Raw genomic sequence first — 14984 nt, 5'->3', positions numbered from 1 at the left:
TTCCTTTTACGATGTGTGTATAGGTCACCAAATGTTTAGGGTGAATTTTCATGATCCTATGAATTTGAGTTCTAATATCTCCAACAGCCGAGATAAGAAAAAAGTTACATTAAAGGGAACATGTTCCTCAACAAAAGCTATCGTTAATCCCTCTGATAATGTGATGTCTGCTAAAGCAACATCAGTCAATCCTACTAACATCAAAACTCCTTTGTTAGATGTTACAAATGGTTTGTACTTCTCATACTATAAAAGAGTAATTAATAATTTTTTTATTAACCATTCTGTTTCTCTTTGAGGTTTTTTTACCATTCTTTTGGTTAATAAGAATTTTGTTTAATTTTGTTACAGTAGGTTGGAATAATAGCAGCAGATATAACTCATGTACCCTTAGTAACACTAATGCTAATTTATAAAAGGATAAAAGTCATAATCGTACCTACGTTGATGGTGCTGATTATCTGTTTTGCAACAATAAAAATAACCTCTTCAAGCATGAATAATAATTTGGAGAGGTGTGAATTTATAATTTTTTTTGTTATGTAACGTTTTTTTATGTCGTCATCACTCTAACCAATAATTAGCTCAATGAAATTTATTGTACTTATTTGTTTGAGTTTTTTTTATGTCTTTTTTCAGTTGTATTATACATAATCATAAGAGATTCACCAAGCAAACAGATACAATTATCAGAGAAGTATGCAGAAGTAACAATGAGCTATTTGCATCTTCTGTTCATGACCATGGACAGTCTTCTAAAAATGCAAATAATGTCATCCATGATTCCAATGTATCAGATCTATATGAGCATGAAAGTATTCCAACTTTTACATGACTAATTTAGTAATTGTTCAAATTTCACTTTGGAAAGGTTTGGATTGACTTTTGAAAAAAGTACTTATTTTTTTACCTTTTTAAAAAAAAGAAATTTGTTAAATAGATAGAAATTATTCCACATTTGAATAATTTCTTAAAAAAAATTTATAAGTATTAAAAATGTCTTTTGCTAAAGTTTTTTTTAAAAGCAATGTATTGTTATTTTTAGAAAAAGTAAATCATTTATTTTTTTAGATAATAGTAACTTTTTAAAAAAGATTTATCTAAATAGATTTAAAATTGAATGAAAGTACTTCATTTTTTATAAAAAAAATATTTTTTTTAATTCCAAAAAGCCCATCCAAACCCAACAATTTATTTAGCAGCAGCATTACAAATGACTATTCTATTTCAATTTTTTTTTATAGTTGTTGATGTATTCGATGACATTAATTTGGAAAGTGATTACTCTATTGATTTTCAAGACAACAATGTCATTGGTAAAATTTAAATTCAGCAGTATTTATAACATTATTAAGTTATACTTTAATGGAGTAGTATTTATTACTAGAGCATAACAACATATATTATTTTTTTAATATTTTATATAGATGGAAGTGCGACTGCATATGAGATTGACAACTTAGTTATTGATGAAAAAGATATGTTTTCATTAGATTGCAAATCCGTTACACAAATATAGATATATTAAAGGATTCAAAATATAATTTACATTATATTAGCTAATGAAATTAAAATTTTATTTTAAAGCTTTTTGGGATGCAGGTGATCCTTCTCATACATGTATATATTGCAAAGCTTTGATGTGGGATCATGAGAGACTTTCAAAGAGTATCAATAGTATCACTCCTCATTTTGGTTTGTGTTGTGTGGACGGCAAAGTTGAGTTGCCCCAAATGAAACAGGCCCCAGATAATCTAAAGGCGTTGTATTTCTTGGACGATGAAATGGGCCGATACTTTCGAAAAAACATATGGGCATTTAATGCAATGTTTTCATTCACATCAATGGCTGGCAAGATTAACCATAAAATTAACAATGGTTCCGCTCCGCCGTCATTTATTTTGAGTGGCTAGAACTATCACTCAATCGGAAGTCTTATTCCATAAGCAAATGAAAAACCAAGATTTGCACAGCTCTACATTTATGATACGGACAACGAGATTCATAACAGAGTTAGTGCTGTTCTGTAAGTTTTTTTGTATACGCAAAGCATACTCTTTATAGTATTGAAGAGAGAACTATTATCGATCTAGAATTAATCAAAATAAGAATCTCTTCGTTGCAAGCATAGCCTAAACCGACAAGCAATCCCCACACTCAAAGTTTGATATTTTCCAATTAAAAACAATTAATCGAGAGTAATGAAACCTCGGGTCGTTCTCCCTAGGAATGCAATCGAAGTGTCACGCTTCCGGTTGTGGAGGCAAAAAGGGGTTTTTGAAATCAAGAAATGAAAGATTAAAAGAACTAAGAAATAAAAGAACTAAGAGATTATCAAAATTGAGAATTAATGTAATTAAAAGGAAAAATGAGATCAAAACTTAGTGAAAATGCTAAAATGCATAAAGAGCCTTGACTTGGGAATGTGGATCCAAGGAATCCTATCATCGTCATAACCACAACTATGGTAATTATGATGAGTCAATCTTGCCTAGTCAACCCCTAACATCAAGGAGTAGGTCAAGCAAGCATAATTGACCTTAATCCATAAGTCCTAGCTAACTTACCAAATTAATTGGTAAAAAGCTAGCGTCAATGGAAACAAGAGTCAACTAACTACCCAAGAATTATTACCAAATGTCGAACATCATGACTCTAGTATCCTAGGAGCTCAAATCCCAAGCCAAGGTGTGAAAATCTACTCAAAATTACCAAGTGGCATTTTCACAAACACTTGGTGGGCATAAAAGCAAAACATGAGAAATTACAAAGGAAAATAAAAGCTATAACTAAAATATTCACAATATCAACAATAGACAATCAAAACAAGCATATATAAAGCATAAGACATTAAATTCATCTATCAAAATTCCAAGAAACCAAAATTGCATATATAAACAAAGTATCTTGAACCATAAGCAAATAAAAGCAAAAGTAGTGGAATTAAAGAGGAAATTAAAGAGTACTTACAAAAGATGAGCAAAATCCAAAATCAAAGCTTGCTATAAAATGCTACAATGGAGATGGAAATAAAACTCTAAGAGAGAAATTCTATACTACTCCTACTCCTACTCCTATGGAAGCTTCCTAATCCTAATGAAAACTCAAACTAAACCTAATAAAACCTCATGCCTTGATATGTGTTGAAGCTCCATTGATATAGCACTTTAATTCAGCCTTTAGCCTTCCAAAATTGGGCCAGAAAAGCCCCAAAAAATTGCAAACCACGTGACTTTTTAATGAAGTCACGCACATGGTTGTACGTGGACACACTTGCTGATTTCTGTACTTGTGCGTGGGCACAGGTGCTGATTTTGACCCTTGTGCGTAGGCACAGAAAGTGTGCGTAGGCACATTCTGAAATGCTCTTCTCCTTTATTTTCTTCACATTTTCTCCCATTTTGCATGCTTCCTTCCACTTTCTACCAACCCATTCTTGCCTAATTGACCTGAAATCACTCACAGAATATATCACGGCATCGAATGGCATAAAAGTAGAATTAAATTGCTCAATTTAAGCACAAAAATGCATGTTTTCACATTTAGGTCCAAATTGGGGAGATAACACAAAAGTATGCTATTTTGGTGGTTAAGTGTGAGTTTATGTGATGAAATCCATCCAATTCAAGCAAAAAATTATCATCAAATATGGACTTATCAAGTATCAACTTTATTCACTTACTCATTAAAGGTCCATCAATATGTTGTATTTGTCATATTTTCTTTTATCTTTTTTTAGCCCAGTAAGTTCGGTGGGTAATCTTGAAGCTGATATAGTTTGTATGCTGAAGAATATGCTAGATGAGCATAATCCTTTGGCACATTTGTTCCGTTATGCTCGGGATAGATTCATCAAATCACATTCTCTTGATATGAAGTTAAAACTGATTAGGCATAGGAAAAAAGATGGTCGGCGATACAACTTGCCTACTGCATCAGAAGTTGCAGCATTGGTAGTTGGTGACATTGATGATTCTTTATTGGACAGAGATATAATATTGGAAACCAAATCAAAACAACTAAAGAGGATTGATGTTATCCATCCATTGTATCTGGCTTTGCAGTATCCTCTTATTTTTTCATATGGTGAGGATGGATATAGAACAGACATCTTAGCAGCTTCTCGATACAATGTTGATGGTTCGAAGAAGAGGAATACAATAAGCATGAAGGAATTCTTTGCATTTCGACTCCAAATGAGGTCATCTGAGTCACCAATTCTGCTTAACTCCCGTAGGTTGTTCCAACAGTTCTTGGTTGATGCATATACTATGGTAAAGTCTAAGCGTCCTAGTTTTCTTTGTTTCAACCAACCAAAGTTGAGGGTTGAAAAGTACAAGTTATTGCATGAGTCTTTAGTTAGAGGTGACGCAGATGCTATTTCAAGTGGTCAAAGGATAATTCTCCCAAGCACTTTTACGGGTGGACCTAGATACATGTTTAATAACTGCAAGGATGCATTTCCTTTTTGCAAACATTTTGGTTATCCAAGTTTTTTTGTCACCATCACATGCAATCCTGAATGGGATGAGATAAAGCGCTTATTAATTGGTACTATCCTTAAAGCAGAAGATCGTCCTGATATTACATCAAGAGTCTTTAAGATTAAGCTAAACAACTTAATCAAAGATTTTAAGTATGGTGATATTTTTGGAAAGATTTCTGGATGTAAGTCTTCTTTTTTTTTTTTTTAAATACAAAGTTTCATTGCAAATTTTTTAATTTACATTTCATTATAATAACTTTAGCTGTTTTGGTTTTATTTTCAGATGTATGCACTATTGAATTTCAGAAGAGGGGTCTTCCTCATGCTCATATTTTGTTGTTCATGCATCCTCTTTCAAAACCTAGGTCTCCTGATCATATAGATAAGTTAATATCAGCACAAATACCCGATAAACATCAAAGGCCTAAGTTATATGCTGCTGTTGAAAAATTCATGGTTTATGGTCCATATGGCAAGTATAACAAAAATAGTCCTTGCATGGTAAATGGTTTGTGCTCCAAATATTTTCCCAAACAATTTAGACAACGTACTGTTGTTGATGAAGCTGGCTTCCCAAAGTATTGTAGGCCAAAAAATGGTCGCACCATAATAAAAAAGGGTACAACTCTTGATAAATCTTTTATTGTTCCATACAACCCAACTTTGTTATTAAGGTATGGTTGTCACATTAATGTTGAGCATACTTGCCAAACTTCTACCATCAAATATTGATTCAAGTATGTTCACAAAGGAAATGATCGTGTTATTGCTTCATTCTACCAGACATCAGTTAATGGTAATGCTTCTCCTATTGTGGATGAGATTAACAACTATTATGATTGTAAATACATTTCTGCATATGAAGCTGCTTGGAGATTATATGGTTATGATATTCAAGTTAAGGAGCTTGCTGTTATCAGACTTCTATTTCACCTACCAGATGAGAATCCTATTATTTTCAAGGAATACAAGAGTATTCAGGATGTCCTTAGTCGTGTTGATACGAAGTTCACTAAATTACAAGCATGGTTTGTTGTGAATAAATATTTTCTATTGGCTAGGTCATTGACCTATTCTGAGTTTCCACGAAAATTTGAATGGAAGGATGATATTTCAATGTGGATTCCAAGGAAATAAGGTTATTCTATTGGTAGGTTGACACATGTCCCTAGAGGTAATGGCGAGGATTATTATCTTATACTTCTTCTCAACATTCAGAAAGGTTGCACCAGTTTTGAAGAAATACACACTGTTGATGGTGTTACACACAACACTTTCAAAGAAGCATGCTATGCACTAGGTCTCTTGCAAGACGACAAAGAATTTATTGATGCCATTCTTGAAGCAAGTACTTGGGTTTCAGCCAACTATGTTCGTGACCTTTTTGTCATGCTTCTGATCTCAAATAACATAGCATGTCCTCATTTTGTTTTGGAAAGATGCTATAAAGAATTATCTGAGGATATTTTATTTGAGCAAAGAAGAATTCATCATGTTCAAGGTATTTAGTTAAAAATTGTACAATTTATGGTTTTAATTTATTTATTGATATGTTATTAACATGAAGTTGATACATGTATTAATATAAAAATTATATTTTTGTATAGATCTTCATTTGTCTGACGAGCATATCATGAACTTGACCTTTGCAAAAATTGAAGACAAGATGCAAGCTAATGGAAGGTCTCTTAAAGAGTTTCCAGCGATGCCCTACCCATCATTAGATCTTTTTCATGGTTTAGAAGATCGCTTATTGTTGGACAAGGTTAATTTTGATCGTTCTTTACTTAAGCAGCAGTATATGCAATCTCTAAAGACCATGACAGATGAACAACGATATGCATTTGACATCATTGTTGATTCCGTAAACAATGATCGTGGCGGATTTTTCTTTCTATATGGTTATGGTGGAACATGCAAGACGTTTATCTGGAATACTCTTTCTGCTTATCTCAGATGTGGTGGGAACATTGTTCTTAATGTTGCTTCAAGTGGCATCACTTCTTTACTACTTCCTAATGGTCGTATTGTTCACTCAAGATTCAAAATACCGTTAAGCATCAATGAAGACTCTATATGCAACATAAAACCGAGAACACCTCTTTGTAAACTTATTTGTAAAGCAAAGCTTATTATATGGGATGAGACTCCAATGTTAAGCAAGTATTGTTACGAAGCTCTTGACAAGTCTCTAAAAGACATTCTTCGCTTTCAGCCATCATTTAATCCAAACCTTCCATTTGGTGGCAAATTTGTTGTACTTGGCAGAGACTTCAGGCAAATTCTTCCAGTAATACCTATGGGTTCACGGCAAGATATTGTGCAAGCATGCATTAGTTCATCTTATCTATGGGATTTTTGCACAGTCTTAAAGCTTTCAAAGAATATGAGGCTGACTGCTGGTGGTATAGTTGAAGTTGATGATGATATCAAAGCTTTTGCAGATTGGTTAATTCAAATTGGGAATGGATTGGTAGGTGATTCAACAGATGGTGAGTCGGAAGTAGCCATCCCTAAAGACATACTTATTGATGATACTGATGATGGGTTTCAAAATTTGGTCACATTTTTCTACACAGGATTATTGATGAACTTGGATAACATTAATTATTTCAAAGAGCGCACAATTCTGGCGCCCATTCTCGAAGTTGTCCATGAGGTCAATAACACAATTATGGAATATATTAATAGTGATGAAAAAGTTTATCTTAGTTTAGACTCATTATGTGCTGAAGAGGGAAACATGAAATACGAGTTGGATGCTATTACAACTGATGTTCTAAATTCGATAAATTGCTCAGGCTTGCCCAACCATCAGTTGAGACTCAAAATTGGTGTATCTGTGATGCTTCTAAGGAATATAGACCAAAGTAATAGACTTTGCAATGGTACTCGATTACAGGTTCGTAGACTTGGAAATCATGTAATTGAATGCAACATCTTGACAGGAGACAAGTGTGGTGAAGTAGTTCTCATTCCACGCATGAATATGGCTCTGAATAATGAAACTCTACCTTTCAGGTTTCAGTGTAGACAATTTCCTTTGGTAGTTGACGTTAAGGATTTTTGCCAGTAAAGAATATCATAAAAACAGTCGCGTTGTAGATATAGTTTCTAAACCAACAAAAATTCCTTTCGTGCAAACGTTTTGGTTGTCACAAGTAACAAACCCCTTTTTAAAATTGATAACCGAGTATTTAAACCTCGGGTCATCTTCTCAAGAAATTGCAGGGAGGTATGTTCTTATTATTGGTTATGAGTCTTGTAAGGTAGGGGTTTTAGAAAGTAGGGAAGCAGTATGTTGAATGATAAGAAAAATAAAATAATAATAATAAAATAAACTCTTGGCAAGGTATTAGAACTGGAGGTCCTATTCTTATCAATTGTGATGAAATTTGGATTTTAATCTCACTTTGTTAATCTCTAACTATGAAGGTAGATCAAGTGGATTGATTAGCTTAATCCTCAGGTCCTAGTCAATTCCTGTGGAAAGACTAGAGATATTGGAGCAACTCCCAATTTCAATCACTGCTTTATTGACAGCTCAAGCGTTACCAATTACTTAACCAAAGCCAAAAGGAAGAAAATATCTAAATTAAAAAGCATCAATATAAATAAAGCAAAGCAAAATTAAATCTGAAAATACCTCAAATTGCATTAACAAAAGAAATTAAATCTGGCATAGATGTTCATAAATTGAATTGGGAAAATAAAAATAAAGAACCTGGGATTGAGAGCCACTCCTAAAACTAAGAGAAATCCTAAATCCTAATCCTAAGAGAGATGAGAGAACCTCTCTCTCTAAAAACTACATCTACTCCTAAAATTGTGAATATGAAAGCTTTTTTATGAATGGATGCATTTCTCCACTTTATAGCCTCCAATCTATGCTTTTTGGGCCGAAAACTGGGTCAAAAACAGCCCAGAAATCGCTGGTTGCGAAATCTGCCATGCTGATTTTTTGTCACTGCGATGCGGCCGCATAGAGCACGCGGTCGCGTCGCCTAGCGTCAGAGTAACTATGGCATATTATATATTAAATTGAAGCTCCGGATGTTAGCTTTCCAACGCAACTGGAACCGCATCGTTTGGACCTCTGTAGCTAAAGTTATAGCCGTTTGAGTGCGAAGAGGTCAGGTTGGACAGCTTAGCAGTTTCTACAGCTTCTTGTATTCCTTCCATTTTTGCATGTTTCCTTTCTATCCTTTGAGCCATTCTTGCCCTGTAATCTCTGAAATCACTTAACACACATATCAAGGCATCTAATGGTGATAAGAGAGGATTAATATTAGCAATATAAAGGCCAAAGAAGCATGTTTTCAATCAAAGCACATAATTAGGAAGGCAAATGTAAAACCATGCAAATAGTATGAATAAGTGGGTAAAGAGTTGATAAAAACCACTCAATTGAGCATAAGATAAACCATAAAATAGTGGTTTATCAACCTCCCCACACTTAAACAATATCATGTCCTCATGCTAAGCTCAAGAGAAGCTATAAAGATGAAGAGGAATGGTAGAATGTATGAAATGCAACCTATCTTATATGAATGCAACTATATGCAGAATGTTTCTACCTACTTGGTTTAAAAGTAAATAAATTCTCCAAGAATAAATATGAACTGGATTTCACTAACTCAAATCATGAAAATGAAGTACAAATAGACTTGCAAGAAGAAAATAGCTCATGAAAGCAGGGAACAAAGAATCGAGCATCGAACCCTCACTGGTAGTGTATACACTCTAATCACTCATGTGTTTAAGGTTCGATTCTCTTAATCCTCTACTAACCTTGCTCTCTAAGGCTTGCTCTTCATCTAATAATCAACATAAATTTAATTCATAGATACACATATCAAGAGGTCTTTTAAGGGTTGTAATGGGGTTAGGGTCAAGGTGGGATTGTATTTGGCCAAGTGGACTAAAATTTGAATCCTTAATTAACTTAAACTTTCCACCTAACTTTAGACAATCCATGTAATCATAATACAACATCTAACTATCCATTAGCCATGTTTTCCACATATTCATGCATTCTAATTTCAAGTACAGCACATATGCATTGCTTTCACCATTTACTTTGGGGCATTTTGTCCCCTTTTTGCTTAATTGCTCTTCTTTATATATATATATATATATTTTTTTTTCTCAATGCATATGATTAAGATATTGAATGCATGAATCATGTTCTAAACATTTCTTTTACATTTTCATAAAAATATATAATACCCAATTCTTAAACCAATTGTTTCCAAATCCACTTTTCCCACACTTAAATCATAAGCACCCTCACTAGTCTAAGCTAACCAAGGATTCAAATTAAGGATATTATTGTTTTCCGCTTAGAGTTAGTGATAAGCTAAAATAAAGAATAAAAGGGGTAAAATAGGCTCAAATTGGTTTGCAAAGGATAATGAAAGGTAAGGCCATATGGATATGTAAGCTCAGTGAAACAAAGGCCTCAATCATATAAGTGCATGTATACATCAAACCATGGAAATATAGAATTAAGCAAGACAAAGATCACAATTTTAGAGAGAAAAACACACACCAAAAATAAAATATTGGTTGGAAAATGCAACCAATTCAAATAGGCTCAAAATCTCACAGGTTTTGTGTATTCAAGCTCTAAACCATATTCCAGTATAATATCTCTTCAAACAAGTGTAACATTAAATTTTTTTTTTCAAATTAGTGAAATGCTCTTAAAAGGTTTCTTGAAAAATAAAATATTACTTCAACCAAGTGGTAAAATATGCACAAAATCAAATAATCATGCAATCAAACATGCAAATGCAACAACTAACAAGGAAAATAAAATATTGGTGTTTGAGAAGAAAATACTAACCCATGGAGATCGGTATCGACCTCCCCACACTTAAAGATTGCACCGTCCTCGGTGCATGCTGAGATGTGCAGGTGGACAGGTTGCTCCAACTGATGTCTTTCTCTATAGATTGTGCAGATTGACTTGCCTGTCTTCCCTTAAGAAGTTTTTCTGCTCCCTTCGTGGTGGCCATCCTGAAAGAAGAGGGAAAAGAAAAAGTAACCCAAAAATAAAGATAGAAAATAAATAAAATATGGGTGTTAATGCCAGATAATAAGGGTCTCAATTACATGGTAGCTACAATATGCAAATGAGAAAACAGTAGAAGTACATGGTAAATCAGAATTGCAAAAATTTGCAAAAATAGGGAAGAGAGTGTGGGTAAGGAGAGATAATAAAAATTCATGTCAATGTAAAAGTAATACAGGTATAAAAGATTGGCATTGATATAAATAATATTACCTAACCAGAATAAAAACAAGTCACTAAGCACCCAAAATAATTCAAGAGAAGATGCAACAGTGAAATAAGAAAATTCAACACCAAAGAAAAATAATAAATTTAGAAAGGAAAATAAAAATATGCACTAAATTAAAATACAATGAATGAAATATTCAAATAAATTAAGTAAAATAAAATAAAAGATAAGAAGAATGAGAAGGGAAAGAAATAAAGTAAGAAAGAAAGAAGAAAAGATAGAAGAAATTAGGATTAGAAAAGAAAAATAAGATAATTGGCAAATTAGGATAAGCTATGCGGCACAATCGACGCGGACGCATGGGGCACGCGGTCGCGTGACTTGCACTTATAAGGATTGACACGGTCGCGTCGGTCACACGGTCGCGTGACACAGTTTATGCTACTAGCGCGAGGGCAGCCTCGCGCTCGCACAACTCTCTGTTCAAAATCATATTAGTGCCAAATTTTAAGTGACGCGATCGCATGGGGCATGCGATCGCGTGAGTGGGCTTTAAAGGAATATGACGTGGTCGCGTGGGTCACGCGGCCGCGTGGGAAGGATTATGCGTTCAGCACCAATCCAGCACCACTCTCGCACAACTTTCGGGTGTGCACCACTTTGACGTCGAAATCTTGGTCACGCGGCCGCGTGGGGCACGCGGTCGCGTGGGAGGCCATTATTCCCATATGACGCGGTCGCATCAGCAATACGGTCGCGTGGGACGATTTGTGCCATTGGCACGCCTCCAGCCACACTCTCGCATGACTTTCTGTTCGTTTTCTTTTCTTCCCATTGCACTGGTGACGCGGACGCATCAGCGACGCTGCCGCGTCGTGTGCGTGCTTCTTTTTTTTTTAATGCAATATGCAGAATGCAATGCTTAATGTGAATGCTATGAAAACTTCCAGGTTCAATGAAAATTAAAATAAAACAAAAACAAACAACATGAAATAAAATTGAAAAAGAAACGATCATACCATGGTGGGTTGTCTCCCACCTAGCACTTTTAGTTAAAGTCCTTAAGTTGGACATTTCGTGAGCTCCCTGTTATGGTGGCTTGTGCTTGAACTCATCCAGGAATCTCCACCAATGTTTGTGATTCCAGTAACTTTCGGGGTCCCAAACTAGGCACAGAAAGCCTTCAAGTAAGTTAAAGCAAGTTACAAGGCCCCAAGAGTGTTGATTGCCAGAATGAATTCCGGGGTCCCAAATCTTGCTTTTACACCCATCCTTGTCGGGATCTGTATTTTTCCAACTGGGTGATAAGTAATTTGAATTCTCACTGCAGCTACCAAACAGCTTCCTAGACCTATTCAATTGAGCTTTATACCAACCTTTGCGTTTAAACTTAAGGCTTCCAACCATGATGAACCTTGCAGGACAATTCTTACCACTGGCCATCTTCCTCTTACTCTTAATGTTACAAAGAGCTCTAAGTTGACCATCCGTCTCCAGTAGCCCATATTCAAGTGGAATTAGAAAGCTAAGGGATATGAATTTTACCCACTTGAATGTTGTGAAGGATGATGGCAACTTAGAGGGAGGTGTTTTTAATGAAATTGCAAGCTCCACTCCCTTGTGCTCTTCTCTGATAATTACCACCTCCTTGCAAGCTTCTTCAATTTCAACCTCTTCCTCTTGGTAGCTTTCTTCCAATTCAATCTCCTCTTCATTGCTTTCCAAGGGCATGGGAGGTTGTGCTTCTTCTTCTTGAATTTCCATCTCTTGATCAACCTCTTCCAAGTCTTCAACTGTGATATGCCTTGGAGGTTGTACACCCTCCTCAACATCAAAAGCAACCGTCTTAGAAGGAGGTTCCATGTCTTGACTTTCCCATGGAGGTTCAGCATCTCCTAAGTCTTCAACCACTTCTTCCTCTGCAACTATTTTGGCTTTCTCCACTTGTTCCAATACAAAGCCATGTTCCTCATTGTCCACCGAAGTTTCTAGTGTCTCCTTCATGCTTTGCTCTTCCTTCGATTCTCCACATGTAGCCATGGGAGTTCTTTGAGTGCTCAGATATTGGGAAGCTATTATATTTACTAACTCGCTGATGAGCGGATAATTTATACGCTTTTTGGCATTATTTTTAGTATGTTTTTAATAGAATCTAGTTACTTTTAGGGATGTCTTCATTAGTTTTTATGTTAAATTCACATTTCTGGACTTTACTAGGAGTTTGTGTGTTTTTCTATGATTTTAGGTATTTTCTGGCTGAAATTGAGGGACTTGAGCAAAAATCAGATTCAGAGGTTGAAGAAGGACTGCTGATGCTGTTGGATTCTGACCTCCCTGCACTCAAAGTGGATTTTCTGGAGCTACAGAACTTAAAGTGGCGCGCTTCCAATTGCGTTGGAAATTAGACATCCAGGGCTTTCCAGCAATATATAATAATCCATACTTTGGCCGAGTTTAGACGACGTAAAAGGGCGTTGAACGCCAGTTCTATGCTGCTGTCTGGAGTTAAACGCCAGAAACACGTCACAAGCCAGAGTTGAACGCCAGAAATACGTTACAAACTGGCGTTCAACTCCAAGATTGACCTCTACACGTGTAACATTTAAGCTCAGCCCAAGCACACACCAAGTGGGCCCCGGAAGTGGATTTATGCATCAATTACTTACTTCTGTAAACCCTAGTAACTAGTTTAGTATAAATAGGACTTTTTACTATTGTATTAGAAATCTTTGATCAGTTTTATGCTATCTTAGACTTTCATGGGGGCTGGCCATTCGGCCATGCCTGAACCATTATCACTTATGTATTTTCATACGGTAGAGTTTCTGCACTCCATAGATTAAGGTGTGGAGCTCTGCTGTTCCTCAAAGATTAATGCAAAGTACTACTGTTTTTCTATTCAATTCAACTTATTCCGCTTCTAAGATATTCATTCGCACTTCAACCTGAATGTGATGAACGTGACAATCATCATCATTCCCTATGAACGCGTACCTGACAACCACTTTCGTTCTACCTTAGATTGAATGAGTATCTCTTGGATCTTTTAATCAGAATCTTCGTGGTATAAGCTAGATTGATGGCGGCATTCATGAGAGTTCGAAAAGTCTAAACCTTGTCTGTGGTATTCCGAGTAGGACTCTGGGATTGAATGACTGTGACGAACTTCAAACTCGCGAGTACTGGGCGTAGTGACAGACGCAAAAGGAGGGTGAATCCTACTCCAGTATGATCGAGAACCTCAGATGATTAGCCGTGCTGTGACAGAGCATTTGGACCATTTTCACAAGAGGATAGGATGCAGCCATTGACAAGGGTGATGCCTCCAGACGATTAGCCATGCAGTGACAGCGCATCGGACCATTTTCCAGAGAGGATTAAAAGTAGCTATTGACAATGGTGATGTCCTTACATAAAGCCAGCCATGGAAAGGAGTAAGATTGATTGGATGAAGACAGCAGGAAAGCAGAGGTTCAGAAGAACGAATGCATCTCTATACGCATATCTGAAATTCTAACCAATGAATTACATAAGTATTTCTATCCTTATTTTCTATTTATTATTAATATTCAAAAACTCCATAACTATTTGATATCCGCCTGACTGAGATTTACAAGGTGACCATAGCTTGCTTCAAGCTGACAATCTCCGTGGGATCGACCCTTACTCACGTAAGGTTTATTACTTGGATGACCCAGTGCACTTGCTGGTTAGTTGTATCGAAGTTGTGAATGAAAAACGATTTATCATGACGTGCGTACATAGTTTTTGGCGTCGTTGCCTGAGATCTCAATTTCGTGCACCAAGTTTTTGGCGCCGTTGCCGGGGATTGTTCAAGTTTGAACAACTGACGGTTCATCGTGTTGCTCAGATTAGGTAATTTTCTTCTTATTTTATTTTCAAAAAAAATTTTCAAAAAATAATCTTTCAAAAAATTTCTCATCTGTTTTCGAAAAAAAAATAATAAATCTTTTCAAAAATATATTTTCTTCAGAATTTTTAAGAATGAATTCTAGAGTTTCATGAAGCATGTTGAAGCCTGGCTGGCTGTAAAGCCATGTCTAATTCTTTTGGATAGGGGCTTCCAACCATCAACATAGAGGCAAGTTAATTGGAATGTCAACCGTGGCATGTCTGAGTTACATACTAAAGCTTGGCTGGCTATTAAGTCATGCCTAACCCTCAGAGTGGAGCTTTAGACTAAGAATACAAGATTCCTGGAATTCATATTAAAAAATTTTGAAATCCTTATT

This window comes from Arachis ipaensis, chromosome B7, assembly GCF_059453495.1.
Source record: "Arachis ipaensis isolate K30076 ecotype BB chromosome B7, ASM5945349v1, whole genome shotgun sequence".
Classification (NCBI taxonomy): domain Eukaryota; kingdom Viridiplantae; phylum Streptophyta; class Magnoliopsida; order Fabales; family Fabaceae; genus Arachis; species Arachis ipaensis.
Note: the sequence above shows the minus strand (reverse complement) of the source record.